We start from the raw sequence: 17,504 nt of genomic DNA, 5'->3' as shown, positions 1-17,504 counted from the left end.
ACTTGTATCTTTTACGTTCGAATCTCAGAATTAAATTAAAATTTGAACCCTACGGGGATTGAACCCAGGCGCACCTACCTAATCTAAGACCTAACGCTAACGCTTTAACTACCGCGACTAAATAACCGAATTAGAAGTTAATATTCGCACTGTCCATATAAACTGTAACTGCTGAAGACATAAGATTGTGTAAAATATTTAAACATTTCGATTTAGTTATTATACAAAATTAAAGATATATTTAATACAAAAATTTATTACTTATTTAAAATACAATTAGTGTCTCTAATTATTAATATTTTTTCTACTTCACCTAGATAGTTGCAATTTTTATTAATTTAAAATTTTCTAATCCTATTTAAAGTATTTAAAGTAATAAGATATAGACAGTATTGTCGTAATTTAAATTTCTTTTTACAATTTACCTAAAATCATCCAATTCTTCCATAATTTTACATTATACAGTAATAAGAATGTTCTAAAAAAAAGAAATGTTTGAAATAAATTTTTGATAAATATTTAAAGAAATTATTGTTGCTGAATATTAACTTTTTGCATAATGCAACTAGACAAAGATGATTTGTAACTTTTATCACAAATGCTGTTTATTCACCTCTTATTTTTTGTTTCGTCTGAAAAATGTTTACACTTTTCTTATCAACAACTTGAAAGAGAAATATTTTTATACAAACAAATGTATTATTTTTTCTTTGAAAAAGTACTAATTTTTTTATTTATGGATGGTAATTGTTGTGAAATTCAACTAAATAAATATTTAAAATGAAAATGAACGAAATTTAGTGGAAAGTCATTTGAATCTATACCATTATTAACCTTAAAACTACAGGGGAAAAAATTGTGTAAGTATATTTAATAGAAGCGAATTTAAAAAATTTTTTAAGTAAACTTTTAGAGTTGTACACTGAAAACAATTTATTTGATTCAAACAACCTGCCACTTGACTATTATGTCAAATAAATATTTAATTAAAATAAGTAATATTGTAGTAATTATTAAATTAATTAAAAATAATATAATTGCATTACTAAAAAAAATACAAATTAATATTTATTTGATAAAAGCTAATCAAATAGTCGATTAATCACTGAAAAAACCTAGTTTCAAATTGAGTATGAATAAAATTCCATATTTAATTTGATAATTATCCCAGTTTCATTTTTGCTGCGAATCAAATTGAGTATGGAATTTATACTTAATTTGAAACCAGGTTTTTTCTGTGATATTTAATGATATCAAATATTTTAATCAAATAAATTTTTGATTCAATGCAAAACGTAAAAGTTGAAAATAAATCATTAAAATAACTACTCTTTTAAACATATAAGACACGTACAAATTTAGGATAAATAAAGCATTAATACACTAATGTATTAATATTACTATATATAGATGTACATTACATTAACTTAGAGTACATGTATTTTAAAGTTAATATACCGTGGTATATTAAAAGTATATTAAATTTACAAACATCAGGATTAAGACACCAATATATTAATATTACCACAAAAAGGGATCTTAATATAATTCAAAGTACAGTTTCTTAAATTTAATATATATTGGTATATTAAAAATGTTGTAAATTTACGAACATTTTTAACAGTGTAGGTCACATTATTTTTTTTCAATTACAAAAATTTTATATCATATTTTACTGTTAAGATCAACTTGTTCCAACCAATTAACCCAAGTTTAAACTTTCAATTAAAAATTTATAATTATTAATGTTTGAAGCTAATTTATTCTTTTGTATCGGATTAGTTGTATCAAAAAACTTGCAAAGTTACTAAGAATATGTCAAACTAATATATTAAAATATGAACCTGTACATTTCAGGAGAGATAGCCAATTGAATTTTTTTAAGAAACATTCATTTTCAAATTGTTATCATTACAATTTTATAAATAATTTTTTGTTTTTTCAAAGTATAATGTTCACTTTTTAATTATCAATAAAAATTAATACATAAATTGCTTCCGAGACTGCTTCCGTTTTATTCTTACCGACATTTAAAAAAAGTATGGCCATCTATCCCGGTTTTACCCTATATACTATCAAAGTGATTTTAATAGGGTTCCTAACGACTTTGGAACCCTATAAATTAAAGAAAGTAGTAGGGGTTGAAATTTTGACATACTAAGTAGCACTGTTATTTTCAGATCCATATATAGTTTTGATAAAATTTTATGAATTTTAATTTGTAAATAAAGCCTTTTGAAGGATTTTTCAAGTAGTTCTCAATGTCAGAAATTTTTTTTTCAAAATTAACCCTGAAAAATCTATTTAAAATACATATTTATAAATTAAATATTAACCTCTACTACTTACTATAATTTTTTTTTAAATGTACAAATATTTGTCAGATTTGTTATTTCTTTTATTAGAACAATAATTTACCAAAGTATTCAGTCAATCAAATAAATTTAGTGTAACATTTTTCTTAGAAAATGTCTCATATAATGATGTAACTCATGTTATCTGGATACGTTGCAATTTGATGCTATTAGTCACTACATAAATTATATTATACCTCATATATTACAAGTAAATTATTATAATAAAAATTCCTTAAAAAACTAAAAAATAAATAGTAATATTTTCTATAAATGACTTTGTTATTTAAAGATGATTCAAGCGAATCCGTTTAATTTTTAAAAGCCCTTCTATCACTTGTATTTAAAAGACTGATGAGGTTAGTGAACCGAACGTCCGTAGGTTATTCTGAAAAAAAGTTTTGCACTGAGAGAGCAACAGTCCTGTTTTATCGAGTTGCTGAACATAGGAAAGTAGAAACTGTTAAGTTTCTTGAATTAAAATAATTTACAGAATTAATTTTCCTCTTCGTTAGTTGCAGGAGAACTGGGTTAAATAAGTGGAAGGCAAGGACTCTTGCAAGTTGAATAATTAGACCACCAAGTTGTTGGGTACGATTATGGGTCCGGGTCTCCTAAAGCATTTCAAGTGATTGGCACGACTCGCGTCTCGAGGTAGCAGAGGCTGAAAATCATTGGTTGGGTAATAGGATCCGGTGGTCTCATCGACGTTAGACACAATAAATCTAAAAAGGAATTAATTGCCGTTTGGTCCTGTCCACTTCGGGTCCCATCCTCATCCTCTTTTATGCCGATGCCATCATGGCCACGTTACCAACCTAACATTCTGTCCCTCTTTCTAACATTCTTTTCACTCTTTCTTTTTCCTCATCCTCTCTGTCTAACTAGTTGACATCCTACAAATAAAATCAGCTCCAGGAATGCCCGCGACGACACGGGGCCTGTGGAACCTCTTCTCGGGTCCAATGTTGGTGACGAGGGATGTGAAGAAGGAGAAGAAGAAGAAGAATACAAAAAAGAGAAGAAGAGCCAGAAGTGTGTGAGAGCTGCAAGAAGAGAAGGATGTAATATATAGTAGCCTTAAGACAACGGTTAGGTACCTGAGAAAAGGGAACCCACCTACCTACCTGATGTATGTAACCTACGTCTGCACCTTCTTCTGCTTCTTCCTTACTGCACCTACGTAACTGGGACCAGATGCCCAAACTCATAGTGAGATCCTCCCATGCAACACACCTGGGATCAGAATGCGAAACGAATTATTTAATTGTCGCTTCGTGCTATATTTGTCTTTAGGATAGGGTATGTCTCTTTTTCATTTTTCTCTTATTCTCTTTTGTTCTATTACATTTTTTACGTACTTAGGTATTATAATTTTCTAAATTTCTTGACAACCTGTAATATTCAACATAGTTATTTTTTCAACAGTAGAACGTTACTAATGTAAAATTCGATTAATTTGAATCATTTACTACAAATAAATTTATAAAAATTAAAGAATCAGTCAAAAATTTAAGCAACTAATAAATTTTCTCACGGGAAATCCGACAATCAATACTGTAGATGTAAAAATCAGGTTGTCGAACCGTGTGGTCCACGCTGAGATTGTTCAGTCCAGGACTTAGAAGCTAAAGAAGATCGGTTGCAATGGAGTGACAGTTGCGGAATGTTTGCTGCTATCGTCTTCTCTGCCTTGGTTGCGGTGCGGAATAAAGTAGAAACGTGACTGGCGCGTGAGCAATTTACGTGGTTCCTTGCAATTTACGTCAAATGGCGTTGGGAATCGCGCGGGATTCCCGCATACCATATGAGCTCCATTTGTGTGTATGTGTGTGTAATATATACACAATGGCTGTGTAGAGTATTACAGAATACATTTTATACACACTTGCTGCATCCAATATTGGGTGTAGGTACCTACTATATCTGTCTTTATGTAATGATTCGGGTAGATCCGAACCTTGATATCACGTATCTCGTATTGCGGGACATTTCCTTTCCTCCGTTTAGGGAGAAGAAGAGATAAGTGGATGTTTGGAGAACATAAATTTAGAATAATTAGTACCACTCTGAATTTTCTCGAGAATAAATTCTCTTTGACAATGAAAAGCTGTGAAAGAACTGAGCAATCTTTTTTTTATTTTAGAAGATTGCTAAATAATTGACAAAGGTAAACAATTAATAGCAAAGAGAATATTTGTTCTCTTTCAAAACGGATTAGAGCCTCTCGAAAAAAGAATAATTGGGTCTTATCAATTGATGTATCGACTAAAAAAAATGGATGAATACACCGTCCATTTTTATTATTGATGTCCCCACCAAATAATTTTTTTGTGCTTAATTAATATAATATTTAAATAATATATTAATTGTACATTACAGAAAAGTAGGGATCACAAAAAATGATAGATTCTTGATTGTAAAAACAAACCTGAGGAGTAGCAACCTACACGCGAATCATCATAGAAGTCTAAAGAGGACCAATACTTAAATCACTCTGGTCACTCAGCCTCGCGGCTCAGATTGATGTAAAGCCATGTTTTACATTCAATTCAATTGGGCAAAAAACTGCTATCTGTTGAGGAACACTCTACCTCTTTCCGTCCATGTGATCCTTTCTCTTTTTTTCTCTTAGGCGTAGAGGCATTGTGCTGCCGTTAAAAGTTTCCTTTAGCTAAACGTGTCCTCGTCTCCAATCACTTTCGAACGTGTCCGAAGAAAAGCAGCTTGTTAGAAGTGCCCTTCGCAACTGACACAAGCGACTCATTATTTAACTATATTTTATTTCAATGAAAGCGAGTGTGCAGTGGTAGTCCATGGGAAAATCAAACTCGAATTATTCTCAAGTTAACGAAATCACCATCAATTTGAAATAATGGGAAACATTAAGGGTGTGTGGTCGGTAATGGATTGATATTGATCGACTGGCAAGCTGACACTACTTAACTAGTTACTATTTTCGCGAAAATTAACTTCTGATGAGAGATAATTCTTATTTAACTTCATATGCATACTCTTTAAAATAGAAACAGATTTAAATCTAATTTTTGTATTTATTTACAAATTTTTCATAAAATTAAAGAACCAAATGTAAGATCCAATCATAATTTTCAAATCCAAATAAAATGAAATTCAACTCCCATAAAACAAATTCAATTTTTCCAAAAAGAGTTAAAATTTAAGTCAATGTTGGAGAAATTTAAAAAATCTTAATAAAAAAATTAAAATAATTATTAGAATAATTTTGGAATAGGTTAAACATCTGAAGAGGTAGAACAAATTGCTCTATCTCCGAAACTATTTTTTTAAATGTAATTTTAGTTTTCTGTTCATGTATTTATTAGTGAAATATAAAGTTTGCTGTTGTCAATATTTGTAGACACAAAAGCTTAAAAAATGTTAAATCTTTTGCCCAGACTAACACTATAAAAGAAAAAATTTGTTTGGCGATGTTGAAAAAGCGTCTTAATAAAACTGTCAGCTCCTGTTAATTGGTGGCCGAAAGGTATTACGGTTGAGAGAGGTATGAACTGAACTCTTTAACTTATCTTCCGTGCTCATTAAACATATAAGTACTTCTAGGTTGCGTTTTATGCAAACTGTCAGGAACGTACGGCACGCATGTTTTGCAACAGCAATCAATCTTGGTGACTCGAGTCTCGTAAATAAAATGCTTTTCGTTGTTAAGTATAAGTGCATAGCTATATAGTATGTGAATAAGGCGAAAGTAAACCAAATCGGCGTTTACAGTATATCTTTTGCTACCCATAGATGGAAGTGGGCCGCGTGGAACGTCTCTCTGAACAATATTGAGTAGACGATCAATAAACAGGAGCGACCCGATGCAAAACCAACATTGAATTCCGCAGCAGGTTCAGTGCAGAACAAAAAAGTTGTTACAGAAGAAAAATTTAATTTGTCGACACAATAAATATTCCTTTTAATGTAACAAAACTAATTTTTAAAAAAGATTTACATTTTTCTTTCCCCTTTTTCATATGGGTTCTTTTATTTTTGCTTCAAATTAATCCTTACCAGTTTAAATTGTAAAAATACTCTACATTAGCATATATTTCAAATTTTTCCTATTTGGGGGCGTTAAGTAGGACTTGAGAATTTTATTAAAAATTAAAATTATTAACTTCCACCTTTTTTCAATATGCTATAAAGAACAATATTAAACCTCTCTCCTTCTGCAGTTTTTGATAAAACTTGACAATAATAGAAGTACTCATTCATAGGGCTAATGTATGTTTGCAAACTTTTTTTCAGTTGGATCGCTTCAGGAATTTCGCCCCATAAATAAAACCTCGATGAGGAAGTAAAGTGTTTGTGAAATGAAGACAAAAATTAATACTTTAACTTGGCAGCGGTTTTATTTATTTGCGGCCCTTCGGCATAAATTCTTTAAGAGGAATAATTATTAGACATACTTGAAATACCTGTTTATATTTTAAGCAATGCTTCGGTGAAATAATGTGTTTCAGTGACAAACAGCAGATTACTAGACAAATTCTTAGTGTTCTTTTCATTAAATATTGCGTTCTTAAAAACATTTTAAAAAATGTCAATTATTGAAAAAATAATTATTAGAAAATTAAAATAGGAATCGTCATCAAAGGCGTCAATCTGTCTCCTGGAGTGGTCAATAGGATTACCAATCGGACCGCCAATCGGAATGAATAGCTCGTGGCCAGCGAATTTTAAGCGAACGTGAGGGAATAAAACAGGAAAGACACTAATTAGTGATTCCAAGAACCAAGAACACGAACGGTACCACAATCGTCTCGTTCCTCTCAACCCACCTTCTCTGGTTTTGATGGTGTTGGTCTAAGACCCTCAATCAGGAATAGCGATAGGAGAGGGTACATAAAATAAAGATAGAAAGGATTTCCAAACAGGCTCAGAAAAGGAAACCGTTCCAAACATCCAACCTACATACTTCGAGTGTCGACCCTAACCTCGGAATTCATTACCCCTGACCTCTAGGCCTTCTTTCTGATCTTCTCAGTCCTTTCTTATCAAGATAACATGTTCAGAGCAGCTTCTGTTACCTTACCACAAAATACATTTAAATACCGGTAACTCAAAAAATAGTATTACGAATGTCAATTGTAACATTACTTTCTAATACATAAAAAGTATTTGTATACATATCAGAAAAAAATGATGAGTTGGTATTGACAATATTGACGTTGATTGGTGTGTTGTATTATCAAAAGTGAACGAATGTTCAACAATAGAAAAAGTGGAGGAAGTTATCAGGTGAATATTGTTGACAGAGGTCGATTAAAATTCCATTTTCTGTCAATCAACGCAATCAATCTCTTGTATGTACAATAATGTACATCGTGGACCACAGGCAAACGACACGTTTCGCTTCAGAGTCCTCCCCGTTTATAGAAGCAAATGTTTAAAAGACAGAAGCCTGTGAGAAGAGGAATCATATAGGAAGAGAAACAATCAATTCTCCCGGAATCATACCTACGATGCCTGAAGTGTTTCCAGTTGATAAAAATTAATTACTGAAAATGTTTCGATGGACTCATCAATTTCAGTTCAGGTTGATCATATACACATTTCACATAAATTGTTATCTCTGAGAAAAAATTGATTTCAATTCTAAACTGGCTAAACAAAATGTTTACAAGGATTACCAGTCTCTTATGAAAAATAATTACTGGCATAATTATTGGAATAACTACTGGATTAAATACTGGAATCTCCAATAATTTTTTTGCGAAATTTATTTTTTTAGCATAATAAAATTTTCATTTAAATTTCAATAAAATCGTAGTTTTGTTTTTAATATATTCTTATGCATTTAATTTAGAACAAAAAAACTAATGATGTATGTATGGCGATAAAATTACTGGAGTTTCCAGTAATCAATTCATAAGTTATTCCAGTATACTGTAAAAAAAGAAGTTAAATTTTAACTCACCAGGGGATGCTATAAAAGTCCTACCCTTTTGGAGTTGAAGCTAAGGGAGTTAATCCTTTACGAGTTAATTTTATTCCTGGAGAGTTAGTTTTAACTAACTAAATCATATTAACTCCCTTTTTGAGTTGATTTTTAACCCGAAAAATTTACATATTCTATAATATTACAGTAATATTACCATGAGGAGGAGATTTTAATATTACTGGAATATTACGTGCTAATTGGGTAGTAACAATATATTATATAACACAGTGCCTTTTTATATAAACATTCATGCAATACTTTTAACAACTGAAATAAATAAAATATATATAGGGCCATATATGTCCTTTGAAGACGAGGTTTAAAATTGTCCTGGTGACTAATTATTTAATACTTTTGTTAATTTTCGGGAGGAAAATGTTGTTTTTAATTGTCAAACCTTTTAAAAAACGATGTTTATAGTCATTATGCATAATAATTCCGCCTAAGTAGTAATGATATGATGTTGGTTTTTCAAAATTTTATATTGCGGATCCAATAGTCAAAAAATTTTTTAATTGATCTGATTTGCTTGAAACTCATTACTTGAAGGTTTTTGAGATTAATAATTACAAATTTATTTATTATAAATACTCTAAGTTGGTAACGATCATTTTAAAGTTTCATTAAGATTTTCAAATAAATAATTCAACAAAGTCAAATTTTTCAATTTAAAAATTTTAATAACTCTGGATAAAATAACAGTAAGATATTCGCTAATAGATCAAAAAATACGCCTTGAGAAACTCAACAAAACTAAAGATAAATATCTATAGGTATAAATAAATTATTTTTAAGGTATTTGTCAAAAAAAATTTTTCAAATTTTTAAAAGTGCTATAACTTTGAATAAAAGAACAGTAGAAATCTGAGCTTTTGAGCCAATAGCTCAAATGATGCGTCTTAAAAAAGTCTTCAAAATTAAAGAAAAATATTCGTATTTGTCATAACATTTTTTTAAAGTTATGGACAAAAAACGATTTTTTTAATTAAATGAAAAAAATAATTGTTAATCTTTATTAACTAATTAACGTTTTTTAAAAATGTTATTTCGGATCTCTGAGGTTGAAAAACATAAAGATACATAAAAAAATCGTTTTCGAAAAATTTCAGTATTACAATGCTTCTTCATGAGGAAGCAATATGTATAAACATAGTTGTAATTATATTTTATTTTGTACCTGAGACATATTTTTATTCCTTAGAGATTAATATTTAGAAAAATATTTCAGAAATTAGGAACTATTATTATTGAAATGTGAATCTAACTAGTGTAGAGGGTTTCAGTTAAGTGAAAATATTTGATATCGACTAGAAACAGAATCGAGATGTTTGACGAGTTTTGAGATTCGGAATCCCCGGATGTTCTCATGGCCGTTCCAACGAGCATGTACCATTGCAGAATTTAATTATCGCAGCCTTGACCGATGAAGTTATTTTTTAATCGTGAGAACGAGACCGAGAGACGATTTTATTTCGTTGTCAGATGCAGGTAAAGGCGAAGGTAGACTAGATGGTCCACCGCTAGTCCTCGTCCCCGGAGGGGAAAGCACGAGTCATATATTAGAGAACTGTTGGGGACACCTAACAAGCTGCCAGGACACGTTTCCTGGAATCAGCAGCGTTGCTCGCTGCAACCCCCATCCAACCCCGCTGCAGAACTGACTTGCCATATAACCAATAATTCTTCACTTGTTTTATGTCCGGACGCAAATAATCACCAGTGATCGCGATTTTTGTTCCTCGACTGACAATTTAGGATTTATTTTTCTTTAAAACGAAATACTTCTGGAAAGACATTCATTTTGAGTTGTTTTTTTGGGGGTATTTTTAAAAATCCTCTCGTCATTTTTGAGAGATTAATGTTATTAATTAATTATTGATATTTTGTAAAACTTGGTATCTAGGGGTTTTCAACGTGGCTGATTATTAATCTGATGTCAGATTTTCAAAATTCAAAATGGCGGATCCAATATGGCGGTAAAAATTTAAAAAGTTATTAATTTTGCTTCCTCGTGGAGGAAGCACGTAAAAGTGAGTAAAATTTGGTAGGCTTATTTATCACATTAATATATCAAAATTGTTCGAAGGAAAATTTTAAATAGTAAAATTTAAGGTAATATATAATATAATCGTCTTCTTTACGTCAAGACGAATCGATTAGTATATATAAAGTATAGATTTGATTGATTTTAGCTAAAAAATGTTGTGTTTATTAAAATTCAAGTTTATATATGAAATAATTTTATTCTCTGCATTAAAACGAATCGATTGGTATAGGATATAAAGTACAGATTTAAATTAAATTTTAAGAATTAATAAAAATTGAAAAATCAATATTTCAAATTTTAGCTAAAAAATTTTGTGTTTTTTTTAAATTCAAGTTAATACATAAAATAATTCAATTCTTTGCATTGAAACGAATCGATTCGTATATATAAAGTATATATGTTACACCCAAAATGAATTACAATTTTCTTAATTTTTCAAAAAATTTAATGAATTTAAATCAGTTTTTAACTCGAAATGTTTTAAATCAATTAATTAAATTAGAGAAATTCATATCTTCCTCCACGAGGAAGCAAATTTTTTGCTTCACACAATGAGAAAGCAAAATGTTTATGAAATAAACATAAAGAACCCTCTCGGACCCCCTCCTTGTTTTATTTTATATCCGCCATTTTGAATTTTGAAAATTTGTCATCCGATCCGTCATCAGCGACTCCAAAAACTCCTAAATACCAAGTTTTATAAAAAATTAATAACTTTTTAAAATTTGATCGCTATATTGGATGCGCCCTTTTGAATTTTGATAATCTGACCTCAGACTATTAATCAGCGACCCCGAAAACCCCCAGATAACAAGTTTTATAAAATATTAATAATTTTTAAAAGATATCTTGTCACTTTTCATTTAGGGGTTGTTTTTACCCCTAAGAACCCCAAATAACTTGATCTAGCAAAACGATCAAAGACGGGTATTTTTTTTTGGTCCTAGTTTCCGAAAATGTAGGATTTTTTTGTGGGTCAAAAATTGTGTCGGACGGTGTTAAGCAAAATAATTTCTTTCATGTAAATACAAGTTTAAATCAATTTACATTGTAAAAATGCATATAATTTGACATTTAGAGTACTTAACCTAAATGTCACATATAAGTATTAAAATTCTTGTATTTAGAATGTTTTTTGAAAAATTTCCCCCTTATAAAACATTATTTGGACATAAACAACACATTAGTTAAAGAATTACACACTGTTGTTTCAATTTCAACACAGAAAAAAACTGAACTCAGAATGAGTCGTGTAGGCGGCTTATTTTGATGTGCAACAAAAATGAACCAAGTTGGTGGCGCCACTGTCTATGTCGTTTGGCATTGGCTCATTTTGTTTTGCAACAAAAATGAGACTAAGTTTTTTCTGTGAAATAAATTTTCAATATCAAGGAAATTATGACCGTTTGATAAAATAAGCATCTACAGCCACCATGTTGGCACATTAAATTTAATATACATATGTATCTTACCCGGCTGAAAAAACTTGTACAAGAAAATGTACAAGTTCTTGTACATGTTCAAGTAATGTTCTTGAACAAGTTCAGCATCCGGAATTGAGACATGTTCTTGTACCAGAACTTGTACAAGATCTTGGATAAGAAAATATACTTATACAAGAAAATGTACATGTTCTTGTACATATTTATTGTGCAGGTTTCATGTACAAGTACTTTTACATGAACACGTTTATGTTCTTGTACAAGAACATTTGTTTAAAAATGTTTTTGAAAAAAATTTGAAATTTTAATAAGTTATAATTATTAAGAATCTTCACTTATACATGCTAAAAATTATTGCGCAGCTGTAAAGGCTTAAAAAAACTACTGCGCAGCCTTTAAAGTTTTTAATTTTTAATTTAAATGACATAAGTGAACATGTACAAGAACATGTTCCACATCTGGTACAAGAAAATGTATATGAAACCTGCACAAAAAATATGTACAAGAATATGTACATTTTCTTGTCCAGGATCTTGTACAAGTTCTGGTACAAGAACATGTCTCAATTCTGGATGCTGAACTTGTTCAAGAACATTACTCGCACATGTACAAGAAAATGTACAAGTTCATTAATGAACATGTACAAGAACTTGTACATTTTCTTGTACAAGTTTTTTCAGCCGGGTAGATTTCAATACCTGTAGTGCATATTCGCTTCATACGAATGTATATTAAATCTAATACAGATTTTTCTAACAGTGTAGGTCTAAAATCGTTCCGAACGGTGTAATGAACAGACTTATGAAATTCTTAATTGAATAATCAAGAATTAAAATTATATTGAATAACTCCAGGTCAAGCGTGTCAACAAATTTTCATTGATTTTCTAAAATGTTAAAACTTTTATGATAATCTGTAGTTTATAATATAACAAAAAAACACTTTTAACCCTTTTTTGAAATTTAAAATTTTTGTTAGCCTTTTTTTCATAAACAAAATTTAACAACATTTTAAAGAAAAATTAATAACTCAACGACCGTTTGCAATAAATTTATGAAAGTTATACTGATTATATAAATAATTATCCTTTTTTCAATGAATATAATTGTAAAATTGTAAACCTAAACATTCGATATTTTTAATAATAATTTTATAAAAAATTTACATTATTTATGTGTTATACCTCTCTGATTGTGATGAAACTTAAATGAAGTGTACATGGCTGTGTCCTCTTTAAGTTCCAAAAAGAAAAAATTTGTATTTTCCTCTAGAAGTATATTAAACGAATTTTTTATTGTGACGCGCGCCAACCGTTGGGCCATGTCACTGTGAGCAGGGTTTTCACAACCTACGCTGCACTTACGCTTTAAGGAATCCGATCCAATATGGCAAAAGAATTTAAAAAAATCCTTTAGTATTGCTTAAAAATCATTACTCAGGGGTTTTTGGAGTCGCTGATTACAAATCTGATGATACTTTTTCAATATTCAAAATAGCCCCAAGTAACGATTTTCAAGCAAATATATTTAATTTTTAAAAGTTTGTCCGCCATATTGGATCTACCATTTTTAATTTTGAAAAACTGTCTTTAAATTCGCAACTACAGATTTTCATAAAAGTTTTAACATTTTAGAAAATCAATGAAAATTTGTTGACACGCTTGACCTGGAGTTACTCCCAAGCAAATACAGTACATCTTTAATTTGGGTGATCCACTTCAGGAATTTTTACTCAGTTCTGACTTTTTTTTATTTATTTTTTTTTTTTTTTTGAAAGTTAAAAATGTGTATTTTCACCACAAAAAATATTAAGATGACAACTAGGCCATAAACGAGGACCGCGAAATATGCGTCAGTTTGAGAAAGGAAGAATCTTAGTTCCTTCAGAGGATCGAAGAGAAGGTCGTCAAGATGGTGAAATCTTGCGACATCCAGAAGACCGTTAATCGAACGATTAAGGATGGATTAAAGGTTCTTCAGGACCTTATAAATTTGGCGAAGCAGGAGCATGCAGAAGCTGATAAAGGGGATGTTAAATTGAACTCCGCTTTAGGCTATGCAGCATTCTTCAAGAGAGAGCGTATACATGAGAAACGTCTTTGACGCGCGGTCATGGAGGCGCGAAAGAAGAAACGAAGTACCGGCAGTCCGGAAGAGACAAAAGCCAAAGTAAAAAAGAAAAAAAGAGGAAGCATATCCATTGAGGAAGGATGTCAAGGTGACGGAGGCTCCGAAGCCGAAGCAGTCCAACAAGACGAAGGATTCGAGAGGATCAACAGTGGTAGTCTGAGTCGCTTTAGGAAAGACGTATGCTGGTCTGTTGGAAAAGCTCCGCAAGGAAGTTAATTCTGACATCAGCCACACGAGAGTCTTGGGGGCAAGGCCCACTAAAAAGGGAGACCTCTTGATCAGGGTCGGAGGTGACTCGGACAAGGAAGTTTTTACCGCCGGGGTGATCAAGGCTGTTGGCAGCATGGGCAAGGTGCAGATGGTGGATCGGAGATCCGCGAAATGGATATCCTTACCCATGAAGCAGAAGTCTAGAAAGCGCTGAAACGAGAAATTGAAAAGCCAGGAAGCAGGAAGGTGACGGTTTTAGGACCCAACAAACGAGGGATGAAGCTCGCAGTTGTTATCACCGACTAAGAAGAGGCTGCCAGACTGGAAGAATTGGGGTGCATAAAGATTGGCTTTTTGTGCTGCCAAATAAGAGTCATGGTCGTCCGGTGTCACCGATGCCTGGGTTACGGCCATCTAGCAAGAAGCTGCAAAGAAGCAGACCGATCGGCTGCATGCTTTAAGTGCTAGGAAGCCGATCATAAGTTTGCAGATTGCATGAGCAGCCCCAGTTGTTTCTTGTGCAAAGCAAAGTCTGGCGACAAGCTTCCTCTCAATCACGTCGCTGGAAGTGGATCATGCAGAGTCTTTAGGTCAGCCCACGAGGAAGACTCTCGCAAAAACCAAAGCCAATTAGGCCAGTAAGATCGGCAACGGTCGCGATAGGGAGATCCCAGGGACTTTCACCTACGAAGTTTAAAGCTTGACGGCAGTTCCGTAGTGTGAGGATTAGTGCAGCCAAACGGTGTGGTTTTTAGTGGGTCGACTAGAACAAGAACGGTCATTCCCACATGACCTCGGAGCACCGGTCTCCAGGTATCTGCCTTGGATACCAAGGGTTATGCATATTTTCCACTTTCCTCGTAAAAAAAGAAAAAACACTTTTCTTCTTCGAAACATTCCATAATTATAATGTATGAACATTATACAAACCATTTCTAATTTTTATTTATAATTAAATACAAAGATTATTATAAGATAACTACAGAAAGTCTTTACTATTCTGTTTTATCAATTCTATTTATTTTATTTCCTTTTAGGAAATAGTGCTGAATGCCTAATCAGTTCAGCGATTATTTCAGGAAAAATGTTGAAAGTCTAAACTGTTCATCCCTTTCTTTCCTTTTCTTGCCGAATGCCCAAACAGTTCAGACAAATATAAGAACCCACCACCAAATTTATGAACTATTAACAAATTGACTATAAACTCTACATAATAAATCATTATAAAACAAATTTAACATAAAAAATTAGTTTAAAAATTTTTTTTTACAACCTCCACCCCAGTACAAGGATTGATATCCTTGTACTTCTGATGCTTTTACAAGCCGAATCAATTTGTTTACAGCTCGAACAAATGACCCCTTTACAGTTTTCACTGTGACTATACGGATTCGTCCATCTGATCAAGGATGTTCTTATTCAATGATACCTTTCGGCCACAAGTTTCGTGGTTCTTGAGTATTTGATATTAAAATAACATCAGCTTTTTAAAATGAATTACTCTCTTTAGTCCATTTTTGGCTTGGCAGTAAGGTTGGCAGATATTCCTTCAACCACCTCTTCCAGAAGGAGTCCGCGAGACTTTGAGCCTTTCCCTATTGAGATCTATTACCTTCAGCCAACAGGTCAAATCTTTTACCTAATGTGTTACTAGAGGAACTTCCTATGATGAAATGGTTAGGTGTTAATGCTTCTTGATCATTTGGATCAAGGCAAATATGAGTAAGAGGTCTAGAATTAACACATTGTCTATTTCAGCATAATATAGTGAAACAAAGTTGGCATCTTTGTCCTATGTACGTTCGGATATTCGTTTAGTAGTTTCCTCAAAAATGTTTTTTGTCCTTGTTTCTTCGCTATTTACTCTTTTTTTATTGACAATTCCTAATAACTCTATTATTCCTAATAACCCGCTATTATCAGATTGAATCATTCCTTCTGTATTCTTTACCTTTATCACTGCAAGACAAAATTTGAATTTTTAAAAATTTGTTTTTTAAATAAATTAATTTTTTTTTAATTTTTAAAAAAATTAATTACTTTTGAATAGTGCTTGTGCATGGTAATGGCAAAACTTAATTGTCCCGTAAAAGACGATAAACTGCGGGAGAATGCATATGAAACAGCAGGCAAAGCAAAACCCAGTCTTCAGAATATCTTCGACGTTTATTATTTTGGCATTTTGATGCATTTAATATTTCAAAAATTACTGTTAGTTCATTTTTAGGTATTTTCAAATTCGACATTTTATCATGAAGATTGGTAGCATCAAAAGAAGTCATTTTTTCCCGAATTTTACCCAGCTGAACTTTATAATGTCGATATTAACGTTCGAAACGACATTTCTGCTGATTCATGTTTTTTATTCTTCGTTTTAATTATTCGAGTTTAATTTCTTTAGCGGACTTATTTTTAGATAAACACGTTAATATTCTCCTCTTTACTGGAGACCTAGAGTTTTGTTTGTCAAAACCTTTCTACCATTTAGGCAAATTTCACAACGAAGATATCTTCCAGTTTGTTTGAGACTTTGGAAGAATAACTGAACATTTTCCATGTCGCAAGCGACCTTCAGAATCTTGAAGTGCAAAAGAACTTTCAAACTTGTTTTTTGAAGTAGAAGAAGCACATCCAATGCAAAGTTTAAACTCGTTCAGACGTTTTACAAGATCTTTAATTTCTTCTGTGGAAGATACATATTTATTTTCAAAGTCGTTTGATTTTAAATCCAAATTTATATCCATTACTTTGATCTCCACACGTAAAACTTGATAAACAATAACTTGTTTTGAAGAAACACACATTAGTTTATTTTCTATACTACGGGTTGTTACTTTCGATCATTCAATTGCCGTAAAATCACCTTTATTTGATTGCCGACAATTCCATGAAATTGGAATAAGCAAACTGTTTTTATTCTCAAAAATGAAATTAAATAACGCTTGACGGTCATCTTCATTTTAGCTTTGTGTATCTTCTAGCATTTGTTTTTGTTCATCTTCTGAAATTTGTATTTGTATAATATCCGATCCGCAGTAGCAGTTTCGGTTTCAACAACACAGGGCACACAAAACCAATCGGGTTAAACACTATGAAAAGCGGATAAAATAACTCGCTTTGTTATTTTTACAGGCAACACTTAAGCCTGCAAGGAAAATCTCTTATCACGTCAGGATTTTTAGACAAGTGAGAGTAAAAGTCCTAAAAATCTCGTTTTTAGCAGTTTTTAAAAATTTCTAACGGGTAAATCCGACGTGCTAGAAACTTGTCATAGGAGTCAAATTAAAGCTGCACCCTGAACTTTATGATGATATAGCGATATTGATAACAACAAAATAAATTAGCTTTCAAAAA

The 17,504-nt window shown here is 31.6% G+C and overlaps 1 protein-coding gene across 2 annotated transcripts in view; it reads right to left on the bottom strand.

Moving 5' to 3' along the window:
* Positions 1–1,085: 1,085 nt before the first annotated feature.
* LOC127288626 (uncharacterized) overlaps positions 1,086–17,504 on the bottom strand; it is a 72,687-nt gene continuing 56,268 nt past the window's right edge. The window contains exons 5-6 of one of the 2 annotated variants that reach the window (XR_007844067.1): positions 3,474–3,590; positions 1,086–3,400 (exon numbers count right to left, since the gene is read on the bottom strand). The gene's annotated coding sequence lies outside the window, so the exon portion shown is untranslated. The remainder of the gene's footprint in view (positions 3,401–3,473; positions 3,591–17,504) is intronic. The other variant, XR_007844065.1, reaches the window with a different exon arrangement.

This window comes from Leptopilina boulardi, unplaced genomic scaffold (genome assembly GCF_019393585.1).
Source record: "Leptopilina boulardi isolate dan_hultmark-lab unplaced genomic scaffold, ZJU_Lbou_2.1 LbouV2_392, whole genome shotgun sequence".
Classification (NCBI taxonomy): domain Eukaryota; kingdom Metazoa; phylum Arthropoda; class Insecta; order Hymenoptera; family Figitidae; genus Leptopilina; species Leptopilina boulardi.
The sequence above is the reverse complement of the archived record's forward strand: the minus strand, read 5'-3'. Positions and strand labels throughout refer to the sequence as shown.